Raw genomic sequence first — 19329 nt, 5'->3', positions numbered from 1 at the left:
GCCTAAATGGAATGTGGAAACATCCTGGTATTTTTCTTGAAGTATTTACTGTTTGAAACAGTGTTGGCCTAGTTCTTCAGCTTGCGATTCTCATCCCTGATCCGTAGGTTCGATCCCCGGCTGTGCACAAATGGATTTTCTTTCTATGTGGGCATTTTCATCTCGAACGGTGAAGGAAATCATCGTGAGAAACCAGTTTGCTTTACTCAAAAAGTCAACGACGCAACGTATCAAAACATTATAGAACACTAAGGGTCTGTTTCACAATGTACGGATAAGTTCTACATAAGTTCCAAATTAGCTATTTATTACTTATTGGTAGGATAAACACAATTATTGCGTTTCACGACTGTCAGATAGCGCTATTCGTCACATAAAGTCCAACATAAGTTATGAGTCCAATGAAGTGTCAAATAGCACAATTTATCTTCCAAATAATTTATGTGTTGCATATCTATTTGGTACTTTATCCATACATTGTGAAACAGACCCTAAGACTGTTAACGAACATTACCAGAGTTAAAGCTATTCACTAAAACTGAAGTAAACATATTATTAGCCATAAATATTGTATAGGCTAGATTGTAATTAATGTAAAGTCGCACTCTCTTTTGTGAACTTTGTTATAAAAATACTAACAAAACGTGTGGCCTTTACATAAAGAGAGTCACGATTACAGGTCTAAACGCGTACTCATTTAACTGGGGCTTATAAGGCGTATCCCAACGGGATGGACCTTGACATAAATGGAACAATGTTACACAACGGAAGAGGAAGTCTGAGCAAGCCAGCCGTAGAAACTGGAAATGTAGAATTCCATATGAATTTATTTATTTCAATTCGAAGTCAATATTATTTTATTAGTAACGATGCTAAGATGTCATGTGGACCATGGCGTAATGGATGCAGCTCCTTACAAACGTTGTGTAAAACAAAAAACTTGGTGATTAAAAAGAGTGGCGGAGAGTTTATAGCCAGTTCTTCTCGTTTTTGACGTTCATAAGTGACCATTGTGCTACCTATATGAATAAATGATTTTTGACTTTTGACTTAAGGGTCTCTACTGCAAGGGAAACAAACAGATTTTGTTCCCGTTGGAGTAGAGACTCTGACAGAGACGTGAGGTTCAAATGTACAGGCGCTAATTAAAGATTTAAGTTGGCACCTGATAGATAGACTAGATTGTACAATAATGCCCTTGATTTGAGAACTGGCAGTAAATGTAAAATTAGAAGCATTAATATTTATTTCTTTAATGACGAATCACAAGTGTACATTGTGTTACCTACGTGAATAAATGATTTTTGAATTTGAATTTGAATTTGAATAGCACCGGTAACCTTAGAGCTGGTGCTTTCCTGGCTCAACGAATAAGTACCTATCGCAATACAGCGAGGAAATGCTACCAGCGTTAAAGGTACACTGCCACAGAGACCAAACTTTTTAAATTTGTTTTAATTTTCTTTTTATTATTACTATGTGGGTTAAGAAAATTGTAAATACTGTATAGTTGATTGTTATGGTTACTAATAAAACCAATTTCTTTATTTAAATAAAAATTACCGTCTTGTAGCAACCAATCACATCTCAATCATTCGCATTTACGGACTCAAAGACTCTAAAATGTACTCAAACCATCACAGTAAATGGACCATTTCACTGTTTCTGTGATAAGTTTTTTATACAGCCTTTTACGCCTTCCGACCGGAAACAATTATCCACAAAAGTATAATCGGAGGTAATTAATAATGTAATTTAGATCTATTACAAATTATGATTCATTTACAAAGTTACCCTAAATTAGTTAAATACGATTTTCATACTAACACAAATATAAGGTAGTATAATTTCATGTATTATAAATGATATAATACATGAAATTAAACATAACATAATTAAATTAAATATATTATTTAATTTTGTCTCACACACTGTTTTATTGTGTTTTTTATATTATTTTTATTACTCTTTAATGTATAATATTCTACGGTTTCGATATTTGTAAATATGTGAGGAACATGTATACTAACTTTTTTAGTATAGTAGTTTTATTATAAGAGTTCATTATCTTCACATATAATTATTTAACTAATGTGAACAAAATATTGTTAACCTATTTTAAAAGAGTAAGTGTGGAGTTTCTTGCCCATTATTCTCCACACGAAACTACCTTTTGGAAGGGGCAACTAGAATCTTCTTTGTATTTTGTTTGACGTTCAAAAGTGCCATTTTAGGTGGTCTAATTGAAATAAATGATTTGACTTTGACTTTACATGATACAAGGCTTGAATACTACACAGGTACTACCGATACATGAAATTGTTTTACGTGCACTGGGACGCAATCGCAGTTTTGTTATTAAAGGAAATATTTTTGTATTTTGGGCTGACAAGTTCGTAGACTCACACATAGATGGCGCTAGTAATGAATTAATATGATTTTTAGTTGACCCTAACCTTCAAAAGACACGTGTTTAAATTTGACTACTGGCATACATTAGTTTCTGTGATATAGTATTGAATGGTGTCGAACGATTGTATGACTGCTTATAATTGTTATATCCCTCTCGAAGACTATATTGAATAGTCAAATCCCATTTATCAAAATACAAAAGGATTGGTTCTATGTTAGTCTACGAACTTTTCAGCCCGCCTTAACGAATTCTATAAAAAAACGATTTCAAAAATTCCTTCGCTGTTAGAATTTTAAAATTCCTCAGTAATATTGTATTTGTTTCCAAAATATTAGAAAAAAATGTCGAGGGATGTTATTGATAAACGGTACTAGTTATTATTAATGGTTGAAGGAGGCGAAATTGGAACAATTTTCATTTAAGAAAAGCTCTAAAGAGCTTTCTCAGTAATCATTGGAAACTGAGCCAATCTTACTGAGCGATTGACTGAGTACAACTGGCTATCAAATACAGGTAAAGACATGCGCATACAGAGTTCTAAATGTCTATCTGTAATCAATATTAAGAGTATTAAATATTTTTTTTTAGTTGTAAGTAGTTGGGTTGCTCAAGAAAACATATAAAACAATCTAGTCAATGTTTCCCAATCATTTTTGTACCAAGCCCCACCTTAGCCTACTTAAAAAAAATATGCCTAATATGGGGGGGAAAGCAAAACAAAAAAAGCATTCCCCCCCTATGTAACCTACATAATGTATATATTTAAAAAAAAAAACACGTAAGAAATTTAAATGATAGGTTTTAGGAAGAAAATCACAAGGAAATTGCTAACGAAACAATAAGTTTTAACAGTAAATTCAAAACATAATGAAAAACTGGAATTCAAATTCCAAATAATTTTAATAAAGATTTTTCTATATGAATTTAGTGAGATCCTTGCGCTTCATGCCTGCTGCATAGAGATTTTATATTGGGTTGCAATTTGGTTAGCTTCAGTCTCAAGTCTCCACGTTGTGTTATATTCAGCTGATTTCGATTTCCCCCCGTAACGATCAAAGTGCCCCCGTTTGGGGCGTGGGCCCCACGTTAGAAAACACTAGTGGTCTAGTGTGAGTAACATGTTAAATACGAAATATTCTTCAAGCAATACCTAATACTAAATAATCTCTATATAAATATCTACTTTTACAGCAAAAAATGGGCAAATTATATATTATGTAAATAATTAGGGATTGCAGGCTTCATATACGTATAAAGAACACACCAGAAAATCCTTTTTAAAAAAAAGACGCGCGTAACGGTCAAATGTGACGCGTAACCGAAACATGTGACGCGTAACCGAAAAATGTGACGCGTAACGAAAAAGTGTTACACAAAATTTTTTCCAACCCCGATAAAGAAGTTTCACTTCAATAATAATTTATAACCTAATATAATTTTAAGGTCCAGTATAAATTTAGAGCGACTTACAAAAGTCTTATAAAATCTTTCAACATTTAATTCTCTTATACAAGGACCACTGATTTTGAAATAAGAAATATTGTTATTAGGAGCACCATTAATGGTTCAACTTACATAACAATAAAGCCACTTCAATTCCATAATATAATAATTACAAATCATACGGGTGTTAGTTTTGTAATTATACAAGTTAATGTTTATTAATATATACAATACTAGCGACCCGCCCCGGCTTCGCACGGATGCAATGCTGATACTAAATTCAAAGTGCTATAAAGTATAGGGAGAACCGCGGCCTCCGACGCGCTGCGTCCCGCAATTTTTAAATTTGTAATATCTTCGAAATATTCATTTAAATCATATGCTGTAAAGGGCCATATAGATCTATATTAAATGAACAATGTATTCAAGGTATTTAATTGGTTAAAGATTAATGCTGTACTGGTTAAAATCGCTTCGAAAATTAGCCATTATTTGTCGTAAAAAGTAAATGACAAAAAAAAGTTATTGTGGGTTATCCATAAGAGGTAGACATATACCATCACGGAGTTTTCTGTAGACCTTTTCAATGTGTACAATACTTAGTACATTATTTTGATAAAACTCGTAGGGTTCAGCCTGCGTTTGCAATGTAAGCGGAAAAAATGTAATTATTTACGACATCACATTAAAAACCTCAAAAATAACAGTACTTCTCCACTATTTAATGGATGTTATTATACATATAAACCTTCCTCTTGAATCACTCTATCAATTAAAAAAAACCGCATCAAAATCCGTTGTGTAGTTTCAAAGATTTAAGCATACAAAGGGACATAGGGACAGAGAAAGCGACTTTGTTTTATACTATGTAGTGATCTAAACAATTACATTATACCTACACAAAACCCAAAAACGGAATTCACATTTAAAAGTAAACATAAAACACAGTTAACAATTATTACCTACTTATATATAATAAATTGTAAGATGCATATATTATTTTAGATATATTTAATATAAAAGAGGAATATCAAAGCTAATATATCTAATAAGGGATACCACAGTTATGAAGCACAATTTAATTACAATAAATATATCATTTTGCTGGTAATTTGTGTTATAAAAGGTATACGATACATGACTTAGTTACGTAAATGTTATTTCCATTACTTCGTGGTCTGCACTACGAAATTGGTACCTAAGAATTTATCGTAAAACTACCTGTTTGCGGCGAACTTAGCAATAAATACGTGTTATCAAAACACGTGTAGATTGAAACGTAGCAAGTGGAAACGTGAAAGTAGTTTGCAGGTGCGAAGAAACAATTACTAATTCTTAATCTTGGAGCAAACGTAATTCTGTAGTGAACTTTAATTATGGAATCGTTAGTTGAAGTTGTACAAGGAATAAATAAATCTTTTTAAAATTTTAATTTTATATATTCTTTTATAGATTATTTACAGTCAAGTCAGAAATGGCCAATTTTTCCTTGCGTATTTATCCGTATGTGTAACATGATTTAGCTTATAAACTCATCCAAAACACAAACGCCACTATGAATAAAAAAGCATGGACTTGATTTGTAGTAGCCGTGAGTAGTCAGTGATTTAGACTTCATTTTAAGCACAATAACTAACTACATTACGTTTTTTTTTAGTTGTCTAAACTGAAATAAGTCTTACAATTACAATCCAGTTTAGAACTAGAGTTATATATATATATATACACAAAAAGAGTGCGACTTTACATGAATTACAATCTAGCCTATACAATAATTATAGCTAATAAGTAATATAATGTTGACTTAAGTTTCTACAATACTAATAAATAGCTTAAACTAAGGTAATGTTCATTAACAGTCTTAGTGTTCTATAATGATTATATTATTACTATTAATGTTCGTGAGTCCGAGATACTGGACATGCACTTATATTCTCTACACTAGGGTTTTATAACTTAAAAAGTTTAGTTCTCTTTAGGCGTTTAGAGTTAATTAATTAAAGAATATCAATTAATTTGCTAAAACAAATAATGTTATTACACATAATTTGGTATTTCCTTGGTTAAAACTCGACGACGTCCTTGACCGTAAAAAATTGTTTTTGTTTTTAATAAAACTATTATATTGGTGTGAAAAATAATAATTTATGGAGGAATATAAAATATCAAAACAATCTATTAAATACATTATATAATAATTTATATCTTACGTCGTAACCATTTTTCACTAACATTAATATATTAACAATTTTATGTAAACCTGACAAGATTATCGCTATATAGTAATTTCTAGCAAGTTTATAGTATTTTTATGTGTTACTTTTATGCACTAGTTATAGTGTGAAATTTAACAGCTTAATAACTTTATTAGTTTGAACAAAGTAAGCAGAAATATGACCAAACCTTATAGATTAAAGTAAGGAACTTTCTGGAAACGAAACAAAAGACTGTCATAAAATATATTTTGTTTTTTGGGTACATAGATTTATTCCGAATAAAATTATCTTCAAGTTTCTAGTTGATAGGAATAAATTGTTCTTCGGTTCCCGTGTTTGGTGTTAAATTACTATTATCTGAATTACTCTTTCAGTTAAATTGTTATTGTGCTGATAATATGTGTGTAATGGTGAATGTGGTACCTATATAACACAACAGATTTTTATTTTTTTTACTTATGTAACTTTAATGACGTTGTGGTTTATGACATTTTCCTTTGAATAATTGTACTGTAGAGGGAGGGTAAAATTTGCTGAGTTTTTTGCTCGTTCTTCTCAGAACAAGGCCTCCTGGTACTTTTGCGAACGGATGGCGTAGTCATGGCTCTTTCACGAAATTTGTGAACGTTTTTGACATTCATATGCATGCTCTAAGCATCTAAATTGAAAAAACGTATTTTGATTGATTGATAAGAGATATTTAAGTAAAACGTGTTTTTAGACTGATAATCCATAAACAATCATTAATTATAAGGCTAAATACAACAATAATATAATTTAAAATGTCATAGCTGGTTCATCTCTCACTCTCTCTCTTCAGTCGATAGCTCATGTCTGAGCGGTCATGCCAGCAAGGAAACATCTGGAGCAGTCAATTTGTTTCCACCGGTATCTATTCAGCGCCTCTCTTATGACAGTGTACAGTTTTGAGGACGACGAGACTTCACTTGCCAAATTTCCCTCGTCCGTGTAACCTTAACTCCCTACTTTCCCTCCCATCCAGCCCTATAGTTAAAATTTTATCGAAATTTATTTCTGTTAATATAATTATAAATAAGATTCTCCCCTCCATACCTTGTAGTATAATTTTAACCTCTTGTATATATTATTAGATAGATATCTGTGTGTGTTGTCTTTATTGTGACGTCATTTTTGTTTTGGGTAACTCCGCTTAAATTCAATCCATCAAATCTATCCTCACCGTGTTAAGACTTAGAACGCGACATTGGCGGAATTGTGATTGACACAGAAGTCGCCATTAAAAATAAAGTGAAGTGAAGTGTCTTTCACTTGATCGGTCCATCTGGTTGGTGAAGGAACTCGTGATCCAAGTTCTCATTGCCTTTGCGTTTTTAAAAATGTAGCAATTATCTAAATAACCTAAAAATACATCATCCTTAATTGAATTAAATTATACACAAATCTTCATCAATTTATAAAGACGGCAATTTATAATAATTAATGCCTTATAAATCTTCAATAACTAACACTTAAAAGTGAAATAGTGCTGTCAGTTTTTCAGTCTACAAAAACAGAAGCAGCAAACCAGTCTTCAAACCGATTTATTAGACAGGCTGCGTTCTTTAAAGAAAATTATCTATTCTACTACTTTAATTCAACCAATAAAGGACACGTATTCTTCTACTCTTCTTATGCGGTACACTCTTGATAGAGCGGTCGTGATTGATATGTAGTATGTAGTATATTAGAAGGGGCAGCTGTGAAGCGCTGTATGAGGATTCACCATTGTTGCCTATTAGAGGTCATCTTGCTGGACTTATTGAGGATATACCTCCTAGAGCAGACTTCATCTGGTCAGTCCAACGCGTAGGCAACCTTCCTTTGGATGACGAGACGTTCTATGGACTGATCACCATGCGATACGTGCCCGAAGAATGTATTATGTTCAAGAATTAGGTTTGCTTAAATAGTTTTATAAGCCTTATAATATATAAGTAATGATAAGTAACGAATTTAATGTAATTAGATAAATACCAAATTAAAATTTGAATGTTATATCATAGTAATACATGTTTTAAACAAAATAAAAAGGCACACTGCGTTTCATGACTACATATATATATAATATGACCATTTATATGGTTCAATTCCCGGCGAAACAACTATTAGGTTTGGTAGATAGATAAAACTCACATAAAAAATCTATTTAACAAACTGTATTCAAATTCATTTAGGTAACAACACAATGTATACTTATGAACGTCAATAAAGAAATACATATTAAATGCTTGTAATTTTACATTTACTGCCAGTTCTCCAATTAAGGGCGTAGAACGGACGAGAAGAACTGGCAATAAACTCTCCGCCGCTCTTTTTAATTGCTAAGTTTTTTGTTTTATAAAATGTTTGTGGAGCTGCAACCATTACACCATGTTCCACATGACATCTTTAAGTAATTATATGGTAGGGTATAGCCAGTACCCATTGTTATTCTTTGCAAACAATTTTATTAAAGTAACCCTTAATATACGTTATAGCTTTGACTCTATTTACGAGACGGCCTTCACCGACACTTCTCTTCTACCCCTTTATGACCCTAATTTTCGGTCGAGAGTTACACGTGCCATACGACAACTTTGGCCTTTCTATCAAATCTAAACATTTAAGAAAATATCTTCATGAGATGGCGAATCGCCCACCACCAGTGATGCCACTAAGAGTCCACGGGAATGTAAAAATAAACCCGTGAATTCTTCCAGTGCCATTGCCTGTGCATGGTGCGAGTGCTTCTTTCTTCTTTTTAGTTCTTCTTCATTCTTGATTCTTCTTTAAAAAGACGCAGTGTAAAATGTTTCAAAAACATTTTGTTTTATTCTGGTAATTTACTGTTATTGTTTTTAAACTGTTTATCAATAAATAGAAAAAAAATTACTGCTTAAATAAAAGTTTTACAATTGTGTAAGGTTAGTTATTGAAGCTCAAACATACTTTGGCAGTTTACGACAGCACCTTTCATATCTGTCATAATCATTTGTGAAAGTGACAACTGACATTATTCAATGTGACAGTTGAATGAATGAAACTATTTTCAGTCACCGTTCACTCGTGTTAATGCTCTCGCGTAATTCGGTAGATGATATCAAAAAGAATATAATTACTGCTGCATTTCGCATGTTGGATAAAATTCATTCGGTTGGAGCGATAATATCGCTAATTAATTATCAAGCAAACGCGCCGCGGGGCAATTTATTTCATAATTAATGAACATGAAAAAATGTTTTTTTCGCACCCATTCACTGAACTGAATACAGTAGTATCAACGTTTTTTTAATTATGGCAATTATTTAGAATAGATTTGCCGGCGTCCACAGTCCATATACCTTGATCGTTGGCAATTTAAATAGTAAATTTAAACTATAAATTGTAATAATAAAATTAGTAAATTTATTATTTGTAAGGAGTAATACAAATATTACGAACGCAAAATGCGGTACCAATGAGTTCGCGGGATTCTTCTTTAAATAATCTTTTTAATTTACGAATCTTTTAATTTATATGAAGTTCTTTGTATGTATAGCATAAACTAAACTTTCGTTCATTATGAAAAAATAATAAATTGAATTGTTCACTTAAGACATTTAAATGATAGGTTTTAGGAAGAAATCACTAGGAAATTGTTGACAAAAAAATACGTTCATTTTCAAAACATAATGAAAAACAGAAATTTCTATATTAATTTAGTGAGATCCGAGCCCTTGATTCTTACTGCACAGAGATTTTATATTAGGTTCCAATTCGGTTACCTTCAGTCTCAAGATGCCACATATTATATCGAGCTGCTTTTCATTGCCCCCCTGTGGGGCATGGGCCCCACTTTAGGAAACACTGCCTTGGACCGATCAATAAATACTTTCATAAAAAAAATTATAGAAACCACAGACAATCGGGATATTTTTAATTATTAGAGAAATGGCTCCAAGAATTTCCTAGAACTACTCAAAATGGGTTGTTTAAACCACTCTCAACCTGTTAATCCAATGGAGCCTTGCCTTTCAGATACGGCTTTCATTAATTTTAATTACGCGCACGCGATAAAATCTCAATGGTCTCGTGTGTCGCACATATTATGATCAATATATTATGTCTACATGATGATTTAAAACTCACTGTTACAATAAATTGAGACATAAATGTAGAGTGTCTGAAAGTTTATCTAAGTCGGCACACGGACAGTAATCTTTCGTTAAATAATATAGAACATTATCTTATATATGTGTGTGGATATATCATTCATTAACAATCTTAGGCTATCTTATGTCTGTCTTATGCTTAAACCGAATTAAAAAATAGTAAATGTTATTGTTGTGTTGGCCTAGTGGCTTCAGCGTGCGACTCTCATCCCGAATGTCGTAGGTTCGATCCCCAGCTGCACCAATGGAATTTATTTTTATGTGCGCATTTAACAATATATAATAACAGATACAGAAATCTGAGGCCCAGACCTAAAAAGATTTTAGCGCCAATGATTATTTTTATTTATTTAAGAGTTATGTAGATTTTATTACTTCAAGCACCTATGATCATAAGATGTATAAATACCTGAGTTTCATCATCGGACGTTGAGGCAGAATACGAAATCCCGTATCATCTCGACGTCCGTTCGTTCCACACTGTGTTATTTAAGGCAATTTTTGCGCGTGCTTTGGGCCTCCAGTTTGTTTTCCCGCTGTTCTATAAAAACGTCAAATGGAAGAGGCGAGCTGCTGTCCACAGAAGGAATCCTAGACTTGGGGCTAGTGCACATTCTCTTGTATCAACTTTATGAGACAAGAGAAGTTATTTCTATTAATCGTAATAGAACTATACGTTCCCTTAGAAGTTAAACGAAAGATATCTAATCATTCATTTCTAATTACGGAACATTAGTTAACACAGGAGAATAGCTAGTTAAGTTATTTAGTTTAAGTTTTCTATTCCAATTTAATTCAAAATTATTATTTTCAATTAAACTTATAACTCATGAAATAACATTAAGTGCCCTAATTTAAAGATAATTACATAGCATATATGTTTGTTATTTTCCAACAGAAGACTGCGCGGCGCAAACAACCAGTCTAAACATTCCTAGACACGATTTCGTCATGCAATTCCTATTAATAAATAAACGTGGTTTTAAACGAGTGCACTATTTACGATTAAACGTAAATATAATTCAATTGCATAAGCTATTATTATTGTTCTGTTCTTTTGTATACGAAATTGATTCAAACAGGACAAAAATCACAAGAAATCTACGTGGATCTGAAATATTATTTGATCCTGCAATCTATATCTTTCAGCATGCATATAATAATTTAAATAATAAATCGTTAATTTGCAAAGTAGTATCCAGATTGATTAGTGTCTTTTTTCTATAAACGTAGAATAAATTTTTTGAAAAGATTTTTATCTTTACGCTAAAGAAGTATAACATCCAACGCGCGCACATAAGTACACACACGTTTTTTTTAATACTCAGGTCACTGAAAACATAGTGTACAGATATTCAAACCCCTGAAACTCAATACTGCAGCCCTGTTAAATAGTACAGCGAATTTAAATCAAACAAAGTTTCCCACGAGATAAGCGCGGCTTACACTCAAGATATATTTCACAAGCCGTTCGAGTTGATTTAGTATTCTGGTTATATTGAACGTTTGCTAAGCTCTTCCTTGCATGTAATTTCAGCTTTGGTATAAACTAGTTTTAGTGTATACTAAAGCTAAATGTAAGTTAAGTGTAAGATAGATACATAAACAAATGACTGCTGAAAAGATGATAAAAAATAATTCACACTCATTTTATTGACTGTTAAACTGATGAACTATTTATTAGTTTTGAAGTCTTAATTATTCCTCTCATAGGTAGAGGCAATCCCCAATTCTACTTAAAACTTACGTTTTTAATAAAATCATAATTAGTGTTAAATCAACAGAAGAATTACCGAAAACCCACCCAAATTATTGATAGTAATTTCGTCAATAAATATAAACTAAAGTGATTTCTGATATGATTAAGAAGCGTAGGTGGATTAAGATATGTTTTAGACACTTGACCGTTACAATTAAAGCTAAAAATAAATCAGTGGCCTAAACCTTTTTAAATCTGGGCCTCAGATATCTGTATCTCTTTAATGATCATCTCTATTTGATAGGCAAGTAGGTGATCAGCCTCCTGAGACAGGCCGTCGACTTTCTGACGTCGACTGAATGTTAAAAAGAAAGTCCATTGGTCCAAGCCGGGGATCGAACCTACATCAGGGATTGAGAGTCGCACGCTGAAGCCACTAGGCCAACACTGCTCAAATCCGATCGGAATATCTCGATGAATCAGGTCTGTATCTCATTACAGGTATAACTGTACCCGACATCCCCTGTCACGACTGCAAAATATTCGCGGTATAAACATCCTAGTTTGTTGATTTCTATGGAATTGTACACACGATGTTCGTAAACCAAGCGCTGCGGGTGGGATGTACTTATTAGTAATTAGTTATACATTTTGCATATAATAAGAGGTATAGAAAAGTGGAACAAAAGAAGGAAGGTATCGAAGAAAGACGAAATAAAAACCGTAACTGGGAAAAAATGGACAAGGAAAGCTCGGAACAGAGCAGAGTGGAAAGAAATAGATAAGGCCTTTGCCAAAGTTGGGCAAACAGATGGGTTGTCGGTGTCACCGACTCACTAGAGACGCTTTTTTAGTTTTAGATTAGTTTAGTTTAAGATTATAATTATGTAAAATTTCTGTCTGAATAAAGGCTTATATTGTTATACATTTTTTAAAACTGGTGGCTCCATTAATTCGGTGGTAGTACGATATTAGCTTAAACGTTTCCGGTAAATAGAATTTTAATTGCAAAATAATAATTTAACACATATATCGTAGACTTTTTTTTTATTGAAGTCTTCTAAAATTGTAGTAGGTACATCACTTGCTCTACTCGTATTGTTAAAAGTATCACCGTACGCGATTTAGGAATTTGTTAGTTTTTTCACACCTTGAAACACTATTGTAATTTCAAACAGAACCCTAACTTTTTTGAAAATTTAGCCTTGATTCATCAGGGATAACATAGGGTTCTAATGGCGAAGAATTTTCTTAATCAGTCCCGTAGTTTTGGAGCTAATTCAATTCAAACAAACAATCAAATCTTACGTCTCTATAATATTAATGTAGATATGTTCCATGATCACATTGACAGTACATTTTTTATTACGGTCCTAATCCTTTTTATTTATTCAAATAAACAAAGTACTCACTAATTCATATTGACTTAACAATTCAGAAAGGTTTTTAGGGGGAAAAATCGGAGGTTATCTCGTCTTAATGATAATAATAAAAACCCACGCGAGCCAAATTTTATGCAAAGCCTGGTTATTAATATAACATTTCAACATATATAACATATACTATGTAAGACAATGTATTCCCGTAAATGACAAGTATGTTGTACAATTTATTGGACGATCACACAAATGTACAGTATTTACAAGTATCTTACATATATAAAATAAAGAAAATTAAAAACAAATGTATTAATTATTATTTTAAGAACAAATTTAATTGCGTCACAGCCTTAAACAGGTGCAGCCTCACTGTATGTTTACATCTCTGTGTGGTCTTTAACAAATATTTGTTAAGCGTATTCATCGGAAGATTCAGTAAAGATTGTGTCATATTTATGCAATACAGGGCTGCGCTATCTTTATGGGGTTACAATTTATGTAATGTACGTTTATGCGTGTTAATATATGTTTCAAATGCATACATACTTTTTAACCAATATTAATGAGTATTCTGAGAGAATATCTAATCATCATGGGAGCTTTGCAATGAGGTGCCGATTGACAGGTATATAATATCCGGAGGGATTCAAGTCACATTGCCAAGCAACCTCTCGACTGGAATCCTTTAGGAAAGGGAATCGTGGCTGCCCAAATCAGACCTGGCATCATTGCTGAGGCGATGTGGGCTGGAATGACGTGGAGTGAAATATGGAGAACCGATCAGGGTGGTTTGCTACGCTGGATGCCCCACTTGGGGGATATAGGACTTTAAGTCAAGTAATTCAACCAATGTTCTGTTTTAATATTGAGTCTATGTTTGAATGAAAATGAAATTATAATTGTATACTATCTAGGTCATAGTTATATCATAGGTCTCTCTACTAAAACTCTACTGTAACCTTCTTTTTCTTGTATACAAATAAATTAAAATATCGCATTTACTAACGTAGATTATAAAAATAAATTTGTCATCCTAACAAAGGAGGGCAAATATTTTTTTTTTTTACTTCAAATTCGGCAGGACTCCCAAGATAGGACTCCAGGACTTCTTTGTGTGTCTTATGTGAAAAGCAAGAAGAAGCCACTGAAAGAGATCGGACCAACGCGACGTCACTTAATCAAATATACTTTTCTTCAAATGCGATTAAAATCAATTGTTTATTTTTTGGTTACAAATAAATTTAATTTAATTTAATACGAATGTTATATCCAATAACAATAATTTCTTGTACATTTTCTACCGGATCCGAGAAATTAGCTAGATAATATCGAGTGGCCGTAATACATTGTGTCAACACAACAACCGTAGATAACAGTTTGTGCCAACAATAAAAGTCAATTCGCTCATAACTATATCCGAATTTTGTTTATTACATTGCAATCTAGATGCATTAATTTTGTTTAAGAAGTTAATGTAGGAAAATACTATTCAATATTCTTACTATATCCGGCTTTGGCTATTACCTAATATAATGTCCTTTTTTTATAACTTGGGATATGAAACAATTACATTAATGAGATTAAGTGTAGTACAAATTAGACACTAAAGCAAAAGTGCTAGTGAATACTGTCAACACTAACTAACTATTGTTAGTTACATTATGACCAGCATTACACACTTAAAATGTACCTTATTCCTGTTTTTTTTCTTTCCTTTATTATTTTGTGTGTTTCTGTGTGTGTTCCTAAGTAATAAATATTATGTTAAATAGCTACTACAAGTATTTATCACTCTCGTGTGACGAAAAAAGGGACAAAATATGCCATATAAAGTAAGTTTTAAATATTAAAAACTTTTCTATTCAGACTAACTTGTAAGTTTGAGTGGCAGAGTTGTATTGAAAGCATGCCGACGATATATTTGAAAAAATCTCCAAACAAAACAGTGACTAAATCCCAAATGAAAATATTCTATTTTTATCATGAATAATTTTAATAATGAATACTTAATTTAACCGGTGATCGCAGAGCTGTTGCTTTCCTCGCTCAACGAATAAGTATCGCATTAAAGCGAGGAAATGGTTTTTAAGTTGTTTAAATTAATTTTTAATCATTTTTATTATTACTATGTATGTTAAGAAAATTGTAAACACTGTATATTTGATTGTTATTAAATTAACAATGCTATAAAAAATATCATTCAGATGTTATAGCAAGTAGTCTTCTTAAGACATTTCTTAAGTACCTTTACGGGTACATTACAAGTCTTTAAGCTGCTAAATGCATATTATAAATATTCCCGAAGGAAGCCATTTAAATGGGACATTTCCTATACAGGATAATTACTAACCCGTTTATAGTTTTCAACAAATTATCCCTCCCGGCTAACATCATTTACATCTTGTTAATAAACGTTAACTCGCTGTTTAGCTAATTTCTCGTCCAGTTATGACGTTGAAAAATGATCGCATCGAACCGCTACTGAATCCACCATGACGACCTGAAACAGGTCAACAAAAACTGCTGGTTTTTACACGCTTTATATTAGCTTCACCTGTATGTAACCGACTCCTTCGGACTCGATTTTGACCCACTTTTAACGGACAGATTTAATTCAAACTTTGCGCACCTGTCAAAGATCGATGACAATGCAATAATCCGAAAAAAAATAATAAAAATTTAACTAAAAAATAAATAATAGTTAAAAAAAACTAAAAAAACACGCTTTTAAAGCACATCAAACTAAAAAGTGAAAAATAATTCCTAATTTAGGCTGAAAATGGTAATGAACAAAAAATACTGGTATTATTGTGAAAAAGCGTGGGGCGCTCTGTGCCATACTATCGAGCAACCCACGCTTTTTCACAATAATACCAGTAGTTTTTTTAAACTATTATTTATTTAATTGAACTGGGGGTAAACGGGCAGGAGGCTCACCTGATGTTAAGTGATACCGCCACCCATGGACATTCTCAATGCCAGAGGGCCCGCGAGTGCGTTGCCGGTGTTTCAAGAATTGGTACGCTCTTTTCTTGAAGGACCCTTGAACTTGGAACCTTAGAACTTGTTTACATGACAACCACCACTATGTGGAACCAGCTGCCCACTGAATGACTTAGGGTAATATTAAGAATATCCATAGCACTATCACCTGCATAATAAGCACACTCCACACACACACCGTCATGTATCATATCACATACCTACCCTCACTTTTACACATCACTCAACATAGCTGAATTATATATCACTAAGTTAAATGTATTTATTTATTTCTACTGGTTGTTTTTTCTTTTGTAAATGTTTGAACCTTTTTGTATATATTATGTATTCGATCATTGGCTTTATCTTTAGTATGTTTTTTGTAATAAATAACTTATGTTACGAAATAAATAAATACGTTTGCCGTTAATATATTATGAAATGTGAAACCTTTAAAATGTTGTAAGGGTACTAATAATAGCGAGCAACTGTTAATTCTCGCATCTGATTTTAAAGCGTGAATCGACAAAAAAGATACATTCCATTAAGTTATGACATTAAAATACTTTACTAAAAATGTTTTATTTGATTTTTAAAATAAGTTTACTTATTAAATATATAATTCTGATTATATCTAGATATATTTTAATAGTGGGATTCATAATACCGCGAAGAAATGCTAAAACTTTTTAAATTACATATATTTAATTACCTATTACTATGTAGGTTAAGAAAATTGTAAATATTGTATATTTGATTGTTATATTTTTAGGTTTTAATAAACCATTTGAATAGAGTACGGCTATGTGTGTTGCTAATATTTAAATAAAATAGCAATTATTTTATTCCTTCTCATATAGAATTGTTAATAGTCTGTCAAATCAGGGCTGTCACAGCGGGTGATCGCTACTGGTTAATGGTGCTACGGTGTAATAGAATTATTTCAAGATTGATAGCCCTACAGATGAATAGATAAAGATCGTGAATATTGTGTAAGAAAACAAATGTACTTTGTGACAGAGTGAATGGGCCCTATATACGATGGTAATTGATTATGAGGTGTTGCGTATAGATCCTTTGCTTTCTGAATTCATCAATAATTTAGAAGGAGAAAGAAAAGCTCTTTTGCATAGAGGGCTGAATGTTCAATGTAGGGAGAGATGGTTGGCCAGTTGGAGGAGGCCTATACTCTTTAAGAAGTTCTTGGAAAAAAAATATTTTGTATAAAATTTGATGTGTGTAAATTTTCTTTGGTAAATATTTTTTTTTTAATATTGGGATTAAAACATGAGCTTATTAAGTTTCTCATGTAAATAAAATACATTATTTTCGTAATGAGAAATAAAGTTCTTTAAATATAAATTATTATTATGTTTTGATACGAGTGTATAAGTCAGAATTGATCACTTAAACAACCAGAATATTTTATAATATATATTTAAATATACAGCTACTATATACTCGTATACGTATATACTACCCGTATATAATTTGTATGGGAACAATACCGTAAGACATTAAATGTAAATAAAAATTTTTTTTTTTTTTTTTATCGAAACGAAAGAATAAAGAATTTGTCAGAAAGTACATTACTATATTCAAAAGTAATACAAATAACACAGTTGTATAGGAATCTTACAAATGATTTCTCGGCTTGGATTTGTACAATTAATCATAAAATGGTATATATGGTTCTCGTATACCGTAAGTGGAATGAATTATTATTCATATATTTCTTAGTACGCGAGAACCTGTAATAACTTTTCCGGATCTGACGGGGCGGAGTCACGCCTACCTCACCTGTTACTGTATTATATTTATCACATTAACAAATGTAACAATTTCGATATAATCTATAAAGAAAAAAGAAGTAGCACAACCGTTATTAGGTCTGTGCATTTCTGTATCTATTTCGAGATCTGTGATCAGCCTTCTGTACCTGACACACACCGACTTTTGGGTCCAAGGCATGCTGGCTTCCTCTCTCAGTTTTACTTCCCCGTACTAGCGTTAAATGCCCATATACAGAAAGTCCACAGCACAGCCGGAGTTCGAATCTACGACCTCAGGGTTGAGGAAGATCTTAGCTATCTTTAGCGCACGTGCTCAATTTATATATAATTATATATATTAATAATTTAGGATTAGTTTTTACATTTAAGTTTTACTTAACGTATATTTTTAATTATAACGCGCGTCGCGTTCTATCTCTCATTAAGTTTCAATTGCAAAAAACGGCTAGTAAAATTAAGATAGGTAATTTAAGAAAAGAAAAGGCGCCTATTGTGATTGATCCAAAGCATAGACCAATCACAGACACGCGATGATGCGTTCCGTTGGACCAATCACGAACGAACGAAACGCGCCATCATGTCGTTTCACATTTTCTAAGTGATCTATTCTCGATAAGAGCATTAATATTAGCACATAGACCAGATTGTGGTGTGAAATACTCTTATACACATTCCTAAAGATTAGTAGAAAAAAGGTAACATCTGATTCTGGCCAGCATTTGCCGAGACTTTATACTTTGTCTCGGATATTTGCTATGCGGGAGGTATTGCAGAACTAAGCAGTGTTGTATTCCAGTTTCTAGTCGTTTTATTTTACAGCACTTAATACTATTATGATTATAGGCTGCCATTTCAAATGATGAGTGACTTCGGACCTCCGCAAAACGTAGACAATAAATGAAAGAGAGTTGGTATAAACAAAACTCTTCATCTGATTAGCATATGTAATTATTATAGTGTTAGCACGAATTTCTTTGAATGCAATTTTTAATCTTATCCATGTCTTACAAAATCTAAATAAAAAAGGGGCATTTTTCATTGAAATTTCAATATATTTTTTCTGTTATACTATTGAATAGAGTATGATTTTTATCGATCCAAATAAAACCTAAACAAATGTGATTAAACAAAAGACAATCGCATTTAAAACAAAATACTGTTTGGTCGTGTTTTATTCCAGTTTGAACCACAACAATTATTATACGGTGTTTGCTAACACCTTATACATTACGATAAGCCTCCACAATCCGGAC

The sequence above is a fragment of the Pieris napi genome, chromosome 14, assembly GCF_905475465.1.
Source record: "Pieris napi chromosome 14, ilPieNapi1.2, whole genome shotgun sequence".
In the NCBI taxonomy this organism is placed as follows: Eukaryota; Metazoa; Arthropoda; class Insecta; order Lepidoptera; family Pieridae; genus Pieris; species Pieris napi.
This window is presented reverse-complemented; position numbering follows the sequence as displayed.